The sequence below is a fragment of the Onychostruthus taczanowskii genome, unplaced genomic scaffold (assembly GCF_017590055.1).
Source record: "Onychostruthus taczanowskii isolate IOZ18803 unplaced genomic scaffold, ASM1759005v1 scaffold8, whole genome shotgun sequence".
NCBI classification, from domain to species: domain Eukaryota; kingdom Metazoa; phylum Chordata; class Aves; order Passeriformes; family Passeridae; genus Onychostruthus; species Onychostruthus taczanowskii.
Genome location: NW_024505892.1, coordinates 9,993,795 through 10,011,422, shown reverse-complemented (window position 1 = coordinate 10,011,422; position 17,628 = coordinate 9,993,795).

Sequence of the window (17,628 nt, the reverse complement as noted above, 5' to 3'; positions counted from 1 at the left end):
GCAATAAAAATCTTTTGCAGCTAAGAAAATACCAGCTCTTGAACTGTGTACAACTGAAGAATTAACCTATCTCTGTTCAGTCTGGTTTCATTAAAAGCAGAGAAGGGACTATTCCCCCTGTTAATGCTCAAGGAGCTCACTGCACCAGCAGCCTTTAAACCTTGCACCCTCCTGCACACAGACTACTCAGCAGTGCACGCATTTGGTGCAGTGGTTAACAGCTAAAGCCTACCCCAGCCAAAACTGAATTAAGTGCAAGAAGAATTGCATAAACTCTAGAAATCTGCTTTACTCCCTTTCCTGATTCTGCCTACTGTAGTTTCATGCTGGAGGAAGCAAGAAGAGAGCTGCCAGTGTGGTGTTCACATGCCAGTTATCCTGGCAGAAAGTTGTATCTCTGATGATGATTAATGTTATTTCTTCTGGAAAACATTCACTGTCACTTGAGTATTCTCTTTTATTGCCAGGAAGCAAGTTGTTGTCCTACAGTGAGAGTGACCATGAGTAGCTTCACATACTGCAGGATGTCCAGAGGTTTTGGCTACTGTCATCCAAGCTGCCCTTGAATAATCCTGGCCAGACTCTCTCCTGTGTATGGTCACACCAGTCTTGAGGGAACTGAGTGGTCCATCCCACCAATATAAAGGCAGGTGACTCTTGTCACCTGGATATTCCCAAGTACGATGTCTTTAAGATGTTTTTAGTGTGGTTTTTTTCCCACTTTGCTGGGGACAGAGCAGGCAGTGAGCATGCATGCAGTTCTGCTGGTGGATCTGAGTGCATGTGAATAGAGGCAGCATGAGAGCTTGCCAGGCTGACATCTGTACTGAAAAACTAAACGTGACTGTGCATGGGCTCAAGCACTGTCTCAGCCACAGGGCTTCCTCTTTACCACCCTCCCCAGTACTGTTTGGCCTGATTCCTGTCAGCACCTCACAACACCCAGGCAGGTCTGGGGAGGTGATGTCAGGCAGGCTGTTTCTGGTAGTCAGGAGAGAAAAGATCACCCTGACTGGGGATGGTGCATACAGACATGAGCCATTGCCTGCAGCCTTCCCGTTTATTAGCACAAATGCAGCACAGCACCAATCAGCATACAGCAGGTAGTTGAGCCAGATGAGAAACGGGAAGAAAGCCAGGGCAGCTCTGTTAGCCGAGGGCATCTGTGTCCCTGACAGAAGACCCATATCACTCTGCAGTGGCAGGTTCATGAAACACTGTCAAGTGTGTCAGGTTTGCTGGGTATAATCAGTAATCCCTTCAGTCTGCAGTAGTGAAGCATTACCATGACTGCTTTAAAACAAGTCAGCCTTCAAAAGCTGGGGTAAACGTTCCTGTACTCTGACCTTCCTGAGCTTTAGTTCTAGGCTTGAAGGGTTGGTGAAATGTGAACAAAGACAAGCCTACCACACTCCTGTAAAAAAAATTACAGATGAAAGGCATACTGATAATGATTGTATAAATAGCTGTTGGCTGCCAAACAATAGCCCCAATTCAAAGATATGAAAGCATCTTCTCATGAAATCACTCATGAAGACTGAGAAACTGAGGCAGAGTGATCTGGCAGGTTAGCTTTTCAGAGAAATTGGTTTTCAGATCTTTGAGAATTTAGGCTAAAACAGTTTGCTAGAGGCACTTTAGAGAGACTTTCCCATTCAGACTTTCCCAGGAGCATGCTGACATTCCTAGAAACCTTCTTGCATGAGTAAACACTTCTGCATTGATTTCCTTCTAGTGAGTCTATGGTTGTGTTCGAGGGTCTCAGGACAAGGGAAGAGATGAGAATCTTGATTCCATGTTTCAGAAGGCTGATTTATTATACTATGATATTATATTATATTACATTATATTACATTATATTATATATTATATTGCAATATTAAAACTATACTAAAAAGAAAAGTGAGAAAGGATCCATCCGAAAGCTGAAAAGGAATGGAATGATAACAAAAGCTTGTGACTCTCAGAAAGTCCACACAGTTGGACCATGGTTGGTCATTAAGTAGAAACATCTCACATGGACCAATCAAACATGCACCTGTTGCATTCCACAGCAGCAGATAATTATTGTTTTTCTTTTCTTCTGATGTTTCTCAGTGTCTCAGGAGAAAAATCCTGGGCGAAGGGATTTTCATAAAAATATCACGGAGACATGAGTCATTCTTTCATCCTTTCCACTTAGTGATGATTTTGGTTCAGTACTTCCCTGGGTATTTGGATCTCATCATAGCTCTGTTTCCTGTGAATATATCAAGAACACAGAATTTTAACAGGGAGCTTTGTGCATGCTGTCTGTCAGAATCATGTGCTACTATGTACCTGAGCAGGGGGCATGCTTGATTCACATGAATGTGATGGAGAATCACTGGAAACATCCATGGAAGCATCAAACAATGCACCCACTGAGAGGCACTGCCTGTGCATTGGGGTGCAGGTACCTCAGCCAGGCTGAGCCAGTCCAATTTCTTGGTGCAATGCCCCATCCCCTTTCCTACAGCCTGTTTTGGCATTTGCTAATCCTGTAGACCATAAATTGGCTCAACTTGCTGCAAAGACAGAGGTCAGTCCTGTCAGCAGTAGTAGGTTGTAGGGCTCAGTGAAGGGATGAGGAAAATTCAGCACAACAGAAGGCACAGGATCACACGGCTCAATCTGCTAGGAGAAGGAAGGGTGTCCCTGTGGTGATGGAAAAACCATCTGTCTTGTAGTTTTTGGTAGGGTTTCACCTGGGCTAATGTCAGCCATGTAAAAGCTGAACATGTAGCATCTAGTTACCTCTGGATATATATCCACATGTGAAGCAGGAGCCTACAGAGGTGCTTAATGGCAGATCTGTGCACCCAGAGCTGCTAATAGCAGCTGGAGCTTGGGGCATGGGATCTCAGCTCTTCAGGTCAGCAATGAGAGCTGGATATCTAAGAGCTGACTGTAGAGGGAGCCTATGCACCTTGTTTTTAGGCTGCTCAATTTCAAAAGGCTCATGTTTGCACTTGGTATTTATTTGCACCATGAGCACTTATTTTACAACTGAGAGAAACAAAGTGTACTTTGTGGTTGGCTCATATACTAGTAACACATTTTTCTATGATGATAATCACACTATATCTGGCAAAACCCTCTAGTTTAAGATTATTTGTATCTAGATCCAAAAGTCACAGCTTGAGCTCATTTCTTCCTTGTACATTAATTACCACTTAGTATTGTGCAACCTAGGAATATCTCCCTTGGTCACAAAGACAGCTCAGTGCACAGTCCTTACTCCTCAGCTTTTGCCTTGGCACAGAGCACTACGTGTTCATGGAGTTTGTCCTCTGAAGGTTTCATTTCTGCAGTCATGAGGTGGCATGGCTTTTGCCAAGACCAGGAGCATGCTGAGCTGCTGTGCCACTGACATTTGGCCTCGTGGGCTGCTGGAGTGCTGTGTGAGCACTCTTTGGCCAGGATGAGGATGCTTGTGCTGCCCAGGGAGACGGAATTGGCCCTGGGACAGCTTGGCTTGTTGTGAACCTGTGCCATGATCCCTAGGGTGCTGTTGCTTCGTTCTGACTTCCCAAGGAGACGGCAAGGTCACCCCACAGTGCGCTTGGGATTTGCAGAGCTGCTCTTATCAAAGGGTGCACTGATAACAGGTTACCAAAGTGAGCAGAGAAGTCCAGACAGCCCTGCAACTCCTGGCACAGAGCCTAGAGGGTGTGCTAGGCACTTCAGGAAAAACACACAGGTTTTTTAAATGCTCATTAGAGAATTTTCCTGAACCCACCCACCCATCCACTTCACAAAACTCCTCCAAGAGCTGTCTGGAAGGGGTAACTACATCTATCAAGAGAGTCAAGGATGGAGCTGGGGAGACCAGCCTTCCCAGCTCTGGGATGTCACAGCACAGGTACAGCACATGCCATCCGTGGTTATCCCTGTGTCTCTACCCAGCCAGACACCACAGCCACCCGGACTGGGAAGCCCATGGCTCCCAGGACTGCAGCTTCCTGTTGAGCAGCCCAGAGTGACTGCAAAGAACAAGGGCTTGCAGTCTAAGCCTTAGGTTTGTTATTTCTTTTGCTCAGTTTAACTGCTGATACCTGCTGTAAAGGCAGCAGGACCTACCTGGGACAAGCAGTGCAAACAGTATGGGTGTTACAACGCAAGATCCTGCTCAGAGGACTTGATGAACAACTGGGGCTGGGGTGAGCTGGGTACTGAGGCTGCATCATAACATGCATTTCTGCTGCTGGTGAAGGCAGGCTTTGCTGCCATGACACACTGGGTAACTGCACCCAAAGCTACCTGTCAGGGGCTGAGGTGGTGCCTGTTTCACTGTTCTCTGCCTGGACATGGTCACTCCTGAATTGGTTTAAGCACATTGGCTCCTTCTGTCCCATGTGTAGAAGCTTCTTTTGGACCACCAGCTCTCAGGAATTGGAACTGCTTCACGCCCAGATAAGAAGGAAGAGGCAAGTTAAATAGGTGTCATGTGAAGAAAAGCTTGAAGAAAGCTGGCAAATTCAAAAGGGAAGAAAGAAAAAAAAATAGGAGAAAGAAAACTGGCAAGTAGCAAGCAGGTTTGCAGTTTGAAAGTGGCCCTGTTCCAAGACTTTAAAATGTAGTTAATTACAAGCATTTAATTTTGCAGGAAGGTCTTGGGAGTGTAGTTGCTTAATAGGTTCCTAGATTACACATATCAATCAAGTACTTACTGCTGTGCTCAGACAGGGTATCGCAGCTGCACAGCTCGAGGTGAGGCATGGGGCCATCCCTGGCACCTCACCAAGCTCAGAGCAGGACCAAAAGTGGTGGCAGGGGTTGAGGATGTCCTGCAGGGACCAGAGCAGGGGTGTCCTGTTCCCACCTCTGCAGGTCTCTGCTCCTGGTGCTGCTGCTCGGAGCAGCCTAGGAGGGAAGGTGACAAGGAGCAGCACATCTTATAGCTGTTTCCATCATCAGGGGGCTCCAGATCCCTGCTTTCTGGAGATCTGTCCTGGGCCACGCCTTTCTCCACCTCTGCAGTGGGAATGGCAGCTATGCAGAGGTGACCCACTGGGAGATGGAGACGGGGGTGCTTCTCTGAGGGGTGGGTGGCTGTGTGAAGGAGATGCTGACCCTCTGTCTCATCAGACAAGATGCTCTGGAGCCAATTTTCCTGGCCATGGGAAGATGGACAGGAACATGGAGGCATGAGGAGAGGCTGCTCTTGTCCTTCCAGATCAACTGCTCCCTGTCAAAGTTCCCTAACTCACCTCTCTGCCCTGCCTCAATCTGTGACAGTGCCCTTTGATTCCTTCAGCTGTCCCTGTTTTTGGCCCAACACCTTCAGAAATCCTGTTTGATCCTTCAGGCAGAAAAATGCCATCAGCCAGAGGACTGGGCTGTGTAAACCCAACCCTAGTAGAATAAAAGATCATATAACAGTATGAGAACTGATTTTTCTGAATTTCTGACAGCCTTACTCCTTGCATACCACCATGCAGCTCTTAGGATCACTGGTGTGAATGTGGTCTAATGAGAGGCTGGCAATTACAGAATTCCCACAGCTACACCATGTCAGAAGACTTCAACTTCAGAGTCATTATGAACAATATTCTTGAATTTTCCATATGGTCCTCAGCTAAATCATAGTTCTAGCACTTTTGTGAAATAAGTGAACACACCTATATCTCTTGGTATCATAAATTGCTCTTTAAATTACAGAAAGCTTGGAATCAAACAGAAAACACATTAAAAAAAACAACAAAGCAGTTAATACTGACCTAGGAAAATTGTAATTGGGGATCAATCCTAATTAAGCAACAGATTTAAGGACTTGACTCTGGGTTTGAATATTTTTTTTCCCAAATGCAAAAGGAGTTCAAATGTATTTCGCAAGCTTGACTCTGGGGAGTTAAGTATCATAAGAACACACTTGTGATGCAGTTTGTCAGTGTTTGTTTACACAATTGTTATTAGACTGGACATTTATGTTTCTAAAAGAGCTTTCTGCTGAGCAGGAAATGAAGCTACTTCTTCTGCTAAAATTGCTTTAAAAAAACAGTCCTTTTGTATCTGAGAAATGGCACATTGGTCTGTGAGATTTGGTGCTCAAGCCTGATGCCTCTGACATCCAAGGTGCTTGGCAGCGATGTGCAGCCCCAGCAGAGGAGGAGGTAACTAACACTACTTGTCATGTCAGGTGCTAAAAAGTCTTCCTTTCAGGACAGGCTAAGAGTTCTTGCTCTCAACTTTTATTTCCATTTCTTAGCCTGTGTTGTAAGTGTTTGGGTTTTGATATATTGTAATTTGGTTTTGTGAGCATTTGGGCATCTGTCTACACATCTGAGAGATAATGAAATACACTGATGACACAAATCCACTTGCAGCTACAAATTAGGTAATACAAACACAAGAAACACAGTTTCTTAGGGTCTTCAAGGGTAAAGAAAACCATCAAGCAGCAATGGCAAGAAGGTGTCATAGTTTACGTCCAAAGGGAACATACAGACCCAACATTCATAGACAGACAGTCAACTCTGGTAGGGAATTCAGACTGAACTCTGCCAGCCTATGATGAATGCAGACAGCCTTGCTTCACTTTAGCCCCAGGACTAAATTTCAGTGGGACTAGCTAGAAGTACACTAAAAGAGGCTGGTCAGGGAAGTGGGGGAGTCAAACATAAGGACACTAGCTAGCAGGCAAGTTTGAAGCCAAACACATACCACGTGAAAGAAGAAACAGAGAGCAATGTTTTTTGGTTTAGTCTTCCCATGGTAATTGCCTGTCTGTGCTGCCCAGTGGGCTTTGGTGCTCCCTCCCTGCTGCAATAAGTGCCTTCATAATGATCTCCAGGGTAAGAAAGGAGGCAGTGGGTGGACCTTAGTGGTGGAGGAAGCAGGGAGACAGTGATAGTCCCCACCAGATATCCTGTTTGGAGCAGTGGTAATTTGCCCATGTGCTTCAGTGAGATGTGACCCTTGAGCACCATAGGGCTGGTCTGCTCTTTAACAAGCATCTTTTGAAGTGAAATATCCATGGGAAAACTGAGACACTTTACAGCTAAGGGAGTGGGTGGAACGAGATCATTGAACTTGGCCCTTTGTGTGGCTGAAATATAAACCCAGCACGGGGACACTGCTGAGCCAGAGCAGGTCCAGTTTTGACTCAGCAGGAATTGGCTAAGTGAAGTCAGGAGAGCTCCCCGTGGAAAAGCCATCCTCAGCGGATGAAACTAAGACATGATTTCAAGCAAGTTAAGTGACTGAAGCTCAGCCTGTTGATCAGATCTAGGTAAAAACAAGGACAAAGTGTAGGCAGCATTCACAGAAGGAGCCACAGCGGAACAGCAGCACGTCCCTGTGTGTGTACACGGGGGCAGTGTGTGTGCAGGGGGGTCTTGCATTTCCCAGCAGGTGGTGGCATGATCAGCCATGCCCACAGCCCTGCTCCCACTCTGCTCTCCCGAGACTGAGGCTGCAGAGCCAGCAGCACAGGCAGTTTTACAGTGCTGTTCTCTAGGGAGGTACTTCCGAATGAGTGACCTTCTAAAATGTATGTGACTCTCCTATGGAGCAAGCTGCCCATTCAGTACAAGAGATTACTGATAACTTCTGAATTACTGGGCTGCTCCCATAAGTACATGAGTAAGTGGACTGTGATTGTACCAAGAAATTGTGAGCCTAAATTGTCGTTCAGTTATCTCTCTGAGTCCCTGAGGTTGAAAGCGGGTGGGCAGTGTGGTTAGTCATACCTGTGGAGACCACCCAGGTGAATGTCTATTTTCAGGCTCACGTGCAACACAATATGTAAAACACAATGCCTGTAATACACACACATAACACTCAAAGTACGTAATACTGTTGGGCCAGGTCATAGCTGTATCACAGCAATGTTAATATTTAACTGCATCTGCCCCTTGGTTAGAGTAGAAGATACTGTGATATCAGCTTCCCCTCCTAATTTCAGGGTGTGTTTCCTCTGTGACCTGCGGCAGAATTGTCCCATACCAGTGACACCAGTGCTGGTTCCCAGTTCAGACAGCATTCAGAACTGGCCTGGAGCCCAACTCATGTTTCTACCCAATGAGTGCACATGACACAGGATCTGTGCCAGCTCTACCTTTATATCAGTTTTAAGGCCAGCCCCAGCAGGACAGGTCATATCCAACCTGCAGACAGAGAAGGATCTCAGCCAGCACAGATACTGTTAGGTCCCTTCAATACTTTCTGGCTAAACCAAAATCAGCTGAGTACATTTATTAATAATTTTCACCCAGCACTAGAAGCCTTACAGGCACACTGACCAGAGACTCTCAGCCTGATATTGCTGCTGGTGGTGCATGGACACTCCTGTGCTTCTGGTGCTTCTGGTGTGTGGGATATGTGTGACTTCACTTCTTGTTTTCTTGAATGCCACAGGCCAAAGGGAGTAGCAGATAGAAATACAGTCATCAAGGACAACACCCAGCAGGAGTTTCAGTGAGATTGGGATGGTAGAGCTCAGCAGAGACTCCTCTCCCAGAGTGGATGTACTTTGTGGTGATCCACACACAAGTGCTCTGCTGGGCTGATGCAACAGACAGCACAGCCATGCCCAGTGCAAAATAAATCTGACAGCTACTGAGCAGGGAGAAATACACTGCAGACTCCCAAACTCTCACCTTATCAAGAACATCCTATAAGACTTTTGTGTGCTCTGAGATAATTAAAGGTGGCCATGGTTAAGAGGAAAGCTTTTGCGTAAGTCATATGATAGCACGTAACAGCTTTGTTTAAACTTCTGCTTGCACTGCAGTTTGCTTGGAGTTCCCAGAAACAGTGAAATCTAGGAAAAAAATAATCTTAAGAAATAGCCCCTAGGTCTGCTAAATGAAACTGCTGCATAGCAAGTAAGAAGCTGAAGCATGTCTGAAAATTTTCAGAAGTTCCAAGGTAATGAGCCAAGGTTTTCTAAGCAGGCACCAGGAGTGATCAGAGACAGAGGCTGAATGAGAGGGGGCAGGAATGCCACGTTCCTACAGATGGCATAAGGAGGTGGTGGCAGTATTTCTGCTGTAACAGTCAGCAGTGCTGAGTTTCAATATTATTTATCTCTACTTGAAAGTGACAGCCACTGGATGAGCAATCGTGCTTCCCCTCACTTCTGTGACCTCCTTAGTCCCCTCCTGCTATTTGGCAATCCTGTAATTTTTTTCACACATATGAAATATTTTCTGACAAAAGCATAAGAAAACAGAGATGAAGTCAGAGAAACCCAGCTTGCCTTTCCAGTGTAATGGCTTAGCACAGGTAACACAGACTGCAGTTGCTTGGAGCCTTGCAAGGAAAAGGAAACACAGAATCATCACAGATTGGTCGAGATTGAAAGGCACTTGTGAAGATCATTTGCTCCAGCCTCCCACTGCTCAAGCAGGGCCACCTAGAATAGGTTGCCCAGGATCAGTCCCAGATGGCTTTTGAGTATCTCCAAGGATGGAGACTCCACAACCTCTCTGGGCCACTTGTTCCAGTGCTCAGTCACCCTCACGCTAGAAAGTTATATCCTGGTGTTCAAAGGGAACAGTTCAGCCTGTTCCTATTGCCTCTTAAAACATACTTCTTAAGAATGTGGTTTAATCCTCTCCTGGCAAAAATTCTGCAGTCTCTGTACACAGTAGTCTGGACACAGCCTGAGTCAATGGATCGCCAAAAGATCTTTTCACAGTAGCAACTATCAGGGATCACAGCTGGGACTGTGGTTGCAATGCCTGAGGCCTCCTTATGCTGGTCACAGGGCTAGTGGTTCCTCCTGGATTCTTGGCTTTATGGAACAGGAGAGCAATGGGAGGAGGGAATTCTCTTATTGTACACAGAGATTTTCAAGTTTCTGCTTTTGTCCCGGAGAAACAGGACTTTTCTGAAAGGTTCATTCTCAGAGGAAGGAAAATAGAAGTGGAGCAGAATAATATAAGAACAAAACATTATGTGATGGGAAAAACAGGAGAGAAACTTCCTTGGATATAGAAAAGTCAGTGAATGACTGGCTGGGAACACCTTAGACTTCCAGAAGATAGAGAAGGATCTTCCTTGTTGAAAGCTGACAAATTGCTTAGCAGTGCCACCTGTCTGACCAAAAGCTGTTACCAGGAGGAATGTGAATGAGGCATTCCTGGTACTTCAGTATAAATTACCATTTTAATCACGCTGCTGAAAGGAAGGAAGAAGAAAGATTTTGAAGTGAAAGGAGGTTGGTGAAATTGCCTTTAAATCTCCCCCGTGCTGGGACAGTGACAGCCAGGGCCTGCCAAGCATGAGGTGTGTGACAGACAGCCTTCCTCAGCTGCACAAACTGCTCCAACAGGTGTATCACTTTGCATCCCTGCTCTGCCACCCTGTGCTGGGTGGGCAGTGAGTCTGGGACAGGCTCTGCTCCTTCTCACCCCATGGGAAGGTGGTGAGTTCTGCAGTCCTGCTGCAGATGAGGAGAGCATGAGGTCCATGCTGGTTCCTGCTGGCTATGCAGGAACACAAATGTGTCCTTGGCTCCACTGGAGCAGTTTGGTGTTGTACACAGGACTGGAGTGGGACAGTAATTTGAGGGGTCAGGAGGGTGCCAGCTGCTGTACTGATGCATATATGGAAATTATACAGTAACATTGCTCTTTTCATTTATTAAACAAACCCAAAGTTAATCCTTTTTGCTTGTCTTCAGCTATCATTTTTACTAAAAATACCATATGAACTAATCCTCTAAATAATATTTTCATAAAGTTCTTCTGTGAATCAGTCTCCTAAATCTAAGTTTCAAGGAGCTGGCAGTTAGTCCAGGAACTTCTTGTTTACTGAAATTGGACCGTTCCCCATCTCCTCATCTCTGTGCAGAAGAGCAGGTATGTGGGACTGGAAACCCTTGCTCCCCTGAAGGATGAATGGTGGGCCTGCATCCAAGGAATGTTATCCACCCTGGCAGCAAATGGCACCATCCCAGACTTTACAGGACCTCCCACTTTCCCCTTTCCACTGCAGCTGGCCAGCATGGAGCTGAGGGAGCAGTGGTGCCATCCCTCATCTGTGGTTGATAATGTCCCTTCATCATCCAGCAGCCCCAGCTCTTGGCTACTGCGTGTCTGCAAGGACTGGGTCAAGGGTTGCACTCCTTCTGCCGACACCAGCTGCCAGTGGGAGCAACCTTGCAGCAGGAAGAAGAGTTTTTGCAGACAATGCCTCCCAGTTCCCTGTGCCCCGTGTTTTCCACCTGCTGCATTGTGCTGACACCGCCAGGGACCAACTCTCCAAGTTTCCTGGTCCCTGCAACCCCTCACTCAAGGTCCTCTGTCGAGGCCTGGGTTTGGTGACTGAAAGCTCAGCCTAAAAATACAGAATTCCTCTCCGGGACTTCCTTTGCCAGCTACATTATTTTACCTGGGCTGGCTCCCCATGATACAGGTGTTACACTCTCCATCCAGTCGCTCATGGGAAAATGGATACAACTTCTGCATCTTTTTCAGATACACTCAGCTTGAGTGGCCTCTGTTTCAGTTCATCTATTTACTCAGGATTTGGGGATCTTAGACCAATGTAAACAATTTCATCATTTTTGAATTTGTTGAATCATTCTTGCTTTGCATCTTCACATCAGATATTTACATCCTTATGGTTTTTCTCTTAAATACACTCAGACACACTCAGGAACATTCACTAGGGAAAGGAAAATAAAATAAATCCAGTGTAATAAATACACTTACATTTAAAATCAAATAAATGTTAAAACAACTGAGTAACTGAAATACCCTGTGGTAGGGCCACATACCCAAAAATGTCCATTTTAAGTAGTGTGCTAAGAGCTGGATCACTAACAGTGAGCACGTTCATCCAGCCAAGCGGCCTGATGAGAGGAGTCTCGTCCCTCTTCCTATTAATAAAGCATGCTAATAAAGCAGGAGGTGAGAACCCAGCTGTGAAGAATTCCTTTGGGTTGATATTGTGCAGTCAGAACAAAGGACACAATGTTATAGAGAGATAAACTACAAAACCAGGGTGAACTATAAATAGATTGTAACTGCGAGGGGTTTCCAAAAGTAAGGACAGGGAGAATAGAGAAAGGCGCTGAGAAATTACCAGTTCCCATCCATCCTTCCAGGATGTCTTGAACTTTTGCTGGTCCATTTGGTGGTGTGTGCTGGTGTGTGCTGGATCTCTGCTGCTGCTCTGAGCTCACCCTGATCCTGCAGCTTTTTTTAGTTTCTGCAGAGCTGTTTCTCGTTTCTTTTTCAGTGGTGTTAAAAATAATCTGCTATTGTCTTGGAAACACAGAAACAAGAAATCTGTTGAGATTAGATAATTTTTCACATAATTAAAAAATGTATATTTATTCTCCCATGTGGACTTTGATCAACTAAGTGTTAAGATTCATGGGGTATTTTGAACCTGAATTTTTTGCTACACCAAATCATATTGCTTCTACCCAAAGCTAGGATGGGCAGTAGTTGTCTGGGGGAATTCCTCTGTTACTTTTTTCTCATATATATGAATGCGGGCATTTTTGTTGTGCTGGCCACCTTATGTAAAAGACCTTAGTGGTCTTTTACATTCCTGAGAGTTCCCAGCCAAAAAAAAAATGCAATAGAAAGGAAAAAAAAAAAAAAAAAAAAAAAAAAAAAAAGGCTTGTTGGGAATACGGAGTATAAAAGTAAAACTGAGAAACAGTATGAAAGTAGATAATACAGTCCAATGTAAAAAACCCTGCAAGGGGTTTCATGAGGGTTTTTTTTTCTCCTTTTTTTAAAAAATGGAATTCTCCCTTCAGAAATAGTTAGGGAAGTATATAGGTAGAGAGGAGGCATTCTCAGAACTCTCCATTGCACTGACACCATCATCAATAAGATTTAAAAGTTTCATCTTTATTCTCATAAAATGGGTCTATCAACTTTAAAGTAAAGTCCTTTTATTAGTATTTAGAAATGTTGACTTCCAAGCTTAATGGAAACTGAGTCATGGGGGAGGGACGTGCAACCATGAGGAAATCACAAACAGAAGCAACGTGATTTCTTATGACTTTTTAAGCAGAACTTGAAGCATGTGCAGTGGAGAGAGGAAGCAATCTTGTGATTTACACCTGTCTGATAAAGTGAGTGGGAAGATTTTCATTTTATTACACCTTTACACCCATGTCTGGAAATATACCTTGTTTGCTCCATTGTGTAAAATATCCTCTGGTGAACTTGGCTTATCTTACGGCTGAAATGCTTGCTTATTCTGAGTCATGAGCAAGGATCCTGATAAACATGCTGTGGAATTATGGCATATTTATCTGAACAGGAAGGTAGAGCCTGGTGTAACCTCTTCACTGGCCTCCAAGGTGACTGATTGAAAAGAAAAATGATGAGGGAAGCCACATATAAACAGTAAAAATGGGAATCCTTTTTCCTCTGGCTGCTTTTCCTTCAGCTGGCCTTGAGGAAACTGGTTAGCCCTTTTGGTTCCTGAGCCTGTCTCAGGTCCTGAGCTGAAATCCTGGCAAGGAGATGTTCCCACACCTGTGTGCACAGACACATTTCTGCTGCTTTCCCTCAGCATGCTGAGTCAGGCTATCATCTGCAAGAACCCAAATGTGTGGTACCTGATATTCTCCAACAGGCAAAGATGAGTGGGGTGCAACCCCCAAGGGGCTGAAGCAGACCGGGTTTGGGTGACAAAGCACAGGCCCAGCAGGATCCCATTGGCCTTGAGCAGACACTGCTACACGCCAGGAAAGAGCCTGTGCAATGAAAGGTGTGGGGTGGCAGGGAGGGAGAGCCAGTGGCTGCAGAGAGGATGAGCCTGGGGGAGCCCCAGGGGCTGCTGGCACTCAAACCCCGTGTGACCCTCACCTTCTGCACCTCGGCAGTGGGAGGAAAAGCTGAGGGTGTGAGAATGAACAGAACTGCAGATTTAGGATGGCTTTCTCAAAATGACAGATATAGGCTGTCTTCAAAATGGTCACTGCTGGTCTGATTTTTCCTATAACATGTGAAACTCTTTGCTACTCTTTTTTCTTTTCCTTTCACTCTCCATTGTTTATTCCCCCTCATTCTGATTTTCCCTTCTTTCCCCATGTGTCTATTTTCTTCTGCTGTTTCAGCTGCTGTTTTAGCAATGAATACACATTCCTCTGGTTGCTGTATTCTACAGTTCCAAGCACTACATTTATTTATATTTGTTCCTGGGATCAAGATGATAAAAATAGCTTACAGTCCATGGAAATACTGAGGGAGGGGAGTATAATGTATTGTGCATTCCTTTAATGAATTGCCAAAAGGTGGAAACCCTTTTGATTGGAATTGACTTTTCCCATGTCTCAAATTCAGCCTACAGCTCACTAAGTTGATCTGGAGGTCTGGGAAAGGACATATTTCATTGTGTACATTTGCCACCTTTTAGAAAGGAAAAGAGGAAATCTGGGAGAGGAAGAGGGAGATAAAAGAAAAAGATGAAAGTGGATTTGGGAGGAAGAAGAACGATTAATAAAGTGAAGGGGGAAAAAGCCAACAGCAAAAAACCAAAAATATGGGAACTGTCTGAGAAAAAGCTACATGTAATTTAGTGTCCTGACCTGGAATATAATTGTACCATCTGTGGGAGAGGGGAGCCTCAGCATCTCTAACTGCCCCATAAAGTGGTCTCACTCTGATTTAAAAAATCCACTATTTATTTAATCTCCAAAACTGAGCCTTTCTAATTCTTGCCATCTTCTGCTGTGAACCAAGCCCTGCCATTGTGTGTCTGTGCAATGTGCTTTGAGCTGCCAGTGCCTGGTTCCCTGTTGCAGTCTCTGCTGTGGGGTCTCCAGTGGGCAGAGGCTCAAGTAGTCCCCAAATTCAGGGCTGTGGAGATCCCACACGTTCTCCTGGCATGGAGAGTGGAAGAAAAGGCTGGTGTAGGCAGTCCCCTGGCCCTAGGTGTGAAGCTGACTGGTTTGCACCCTTGCTGCTTAGGGCTATCACGTCTTAGCAGTTTTGTCTGCAGGACAAGTATTTGGTACAATATGATGATGCTGCATCAAGTGAGATAACAAGCAGGGTGGATGATTGCTGCCCAAGCTTGTTCACAGGCACTCTTTTATTCAGCAAGAGGCGCATGTCTGTACGGATCTTAAACCTAGGTTGGGGTTTTCTGCACAACTTTATCACGGAACTGCGTAACTTTATCGGCGCTGTTAGGAAGGATGGTGCCCTCAAGTGTCTGCAAGCTGGGTGATGTCACTGCCTCACTGCTGACAGTGTTCCAAGAAGGATTTGAGGTTTATGAGTGATTATCTGATGCACTGGCAGAGGTTATCCGGGGTGTTGCAGTAAAGTTTTAACTGTCCAGGATTCAGTCAGAGTAGGTATTTATCAAAACGTCTCATGCTGTCATGCAGGCATGGATAAGTGGTAGTCTAGTGCCACATGTGTACAGGGAGTGTATGTGTTTTCCTTTCTAAACTACATGGTTTTCATTCCATGTCCAAAATAGCTGTGACATTTGGGCTGCTAAACAGAAGCTCCAAATGAAGATGCCTGTGATTGTAATTCAGTTGTACTTCTATATCTCCATTTTCTCTGCTCCCCTTTCATCACCACTTCTGCATCTGCTCTTTCCCTGGCTTGCTCCCTTTACACTCTCCCTCTTTCTGTTCTCTGCATCTATTTTTACTGCTTCTGCTCTTCTCATCAGTCAACATCTTCCTTGGCTTTTCCCAGTAACAAAGAACATAATTTTTTACTCCATGCATAGGACAGAATGTTTAAAAGGATGACCCAGAAATCTGTTCTCAAAAATTTAAAGTCATTCTTTCATGAGGCTACAATTACAGGCTTTGTGTACAAACCCATCATCTTCCTGTCCTTAGATGTGCTCCACTCTCACAGCAAGTGAAGCTGAAGTTCCAGGAAAAGAATGTAGAAGCCAGGAATTGCTTGCTGTAGAATAAATGCAGTAATGCACACTCTCATGCATCTGTCACTGTGATATGTTAGATTTCTTTGACAAACTGGAGTCTTGCAGTACACTGACATTGTGGCAAATACTGATACACTGTTTTTGGACAGAGAACTTAAAATACAGGCTAGCACTGAGAAACCAAGGTTGCCGTGACACCACGTATGCCAGGGGGTGGCAGTGATTTCACTGAATGAATCCTTGCCTCTATGACCAGCAGTGTAGCTGCAGGGAATGTGAGGGAGAATCCCAGATGTCCTCTGCCCTGAGCTCAGCACTGGTCTCTCAGGTTTTCTGGTTTCTGGTCTGACAGACTGTGATCCATGTGCTGTCCATGACCAGAGCATAATGGACAGGGATGTGTGATATTTTGACAGTGGGCTACTAGACCATGCTTTCTTTTAGGGAAGAAAGTAACTCCAAAAGCAAGGTTGCAACAGCGAACTGAATTCTCCCTCAACTGAGTCTAGCTCCACTGTTTGGCAAAGAGGTGGCCCAGTAATTACACCAATGGGTTTGTGAAACAGGAGGAATGCTGGGCACAGCTACATTGGTGTATGGCATTCAGGGGGCTAACCCTCATGATTCTGAGGTGAGCTAATATTCTCTCATGTAATAGTGGAAGCTGTCCCTTCCCACGGCAGCAGGGCTGGAACAAGATGATCTCCAAGGTCCCTTCCAACCCAAACCTTTCTGTGATTCTATGGTAATATTCAGCAGGGTCAGAACCAATATTTTTTAATTGTGGTAAGGCTTGGAGAGTAGTGGGTATTTAATACACCCTTGGTTGGATCTGTGAGAGCAGCACACAGTCTGAATATCAGGGTCTGTCCCTATTTCTTGTCTTTATGGCATTCCTTACAAGACAATTTCCTCCTCAGTCACTGGAAGCTTTTGGAATAAACATCACCTATGACTTCTCAGCATGATTGACCCCCCAGTTAGCCCTGCTGGAATTAAAGAATTTCTCTTGTTCGAAACCAGTCATCAGAGTGTTCCTCCTCTCCACCTGGACCCAAAGTGATGCACTCATGGCCTCTAAGCTTGAGTACTACAAAATAGCATAACCAGGCATCCAAATTCCCTCAAAAGCGTATTCTGATGCAAACACAGGAGTGCACCCACCTAGAAATCTGCATCTTTGCGGACTCACATCACAGCACCAGTTTTCATGCCAGATAGCCTGAATAGTAATTAAAGCTTTCCTTGAATTGCACCTGTTTTTAAAGTTTTACTTTATTTCAAAACCATAGACACCCATAGTCAAGGCTGTAGGTAACCAAAGACAACGGTTTGCAGGGGACATCTTTTGATAGGTGATGTCTCTCTGCTCCTTCTCCCAAGAGAATACAGTTGCCATGGATGTCATGACCCTGTGGTTCAAAAAATCCCACTATTGAACCTCTGATTTGATTGATGTTGTTCTGCACAAGTTATGCTCACATGCACACAAAATGCTCCCTCTTCCCTTCTCCTCCTTCCTCAAACAGCTGAGTAGAAAAGTGACATAACTTGTTTTCCCTTCATTTTTGAGAAAGAAACACTGTCATTTATCTTTTAAATATCTGAGAGATTTTGTGGACTTTAACAAGGTCGTGTAAAAGCCTTCTTGAAGAGGTAGATCAAACTTTAAGAAAAAAAAAAACCTTGGATTTTAGGTTGTTGCACTTTGTGACCCTTACGTTATTTACACTACAGAAGGAAAAGGCCCATGTGAATTAGGTGTGTACA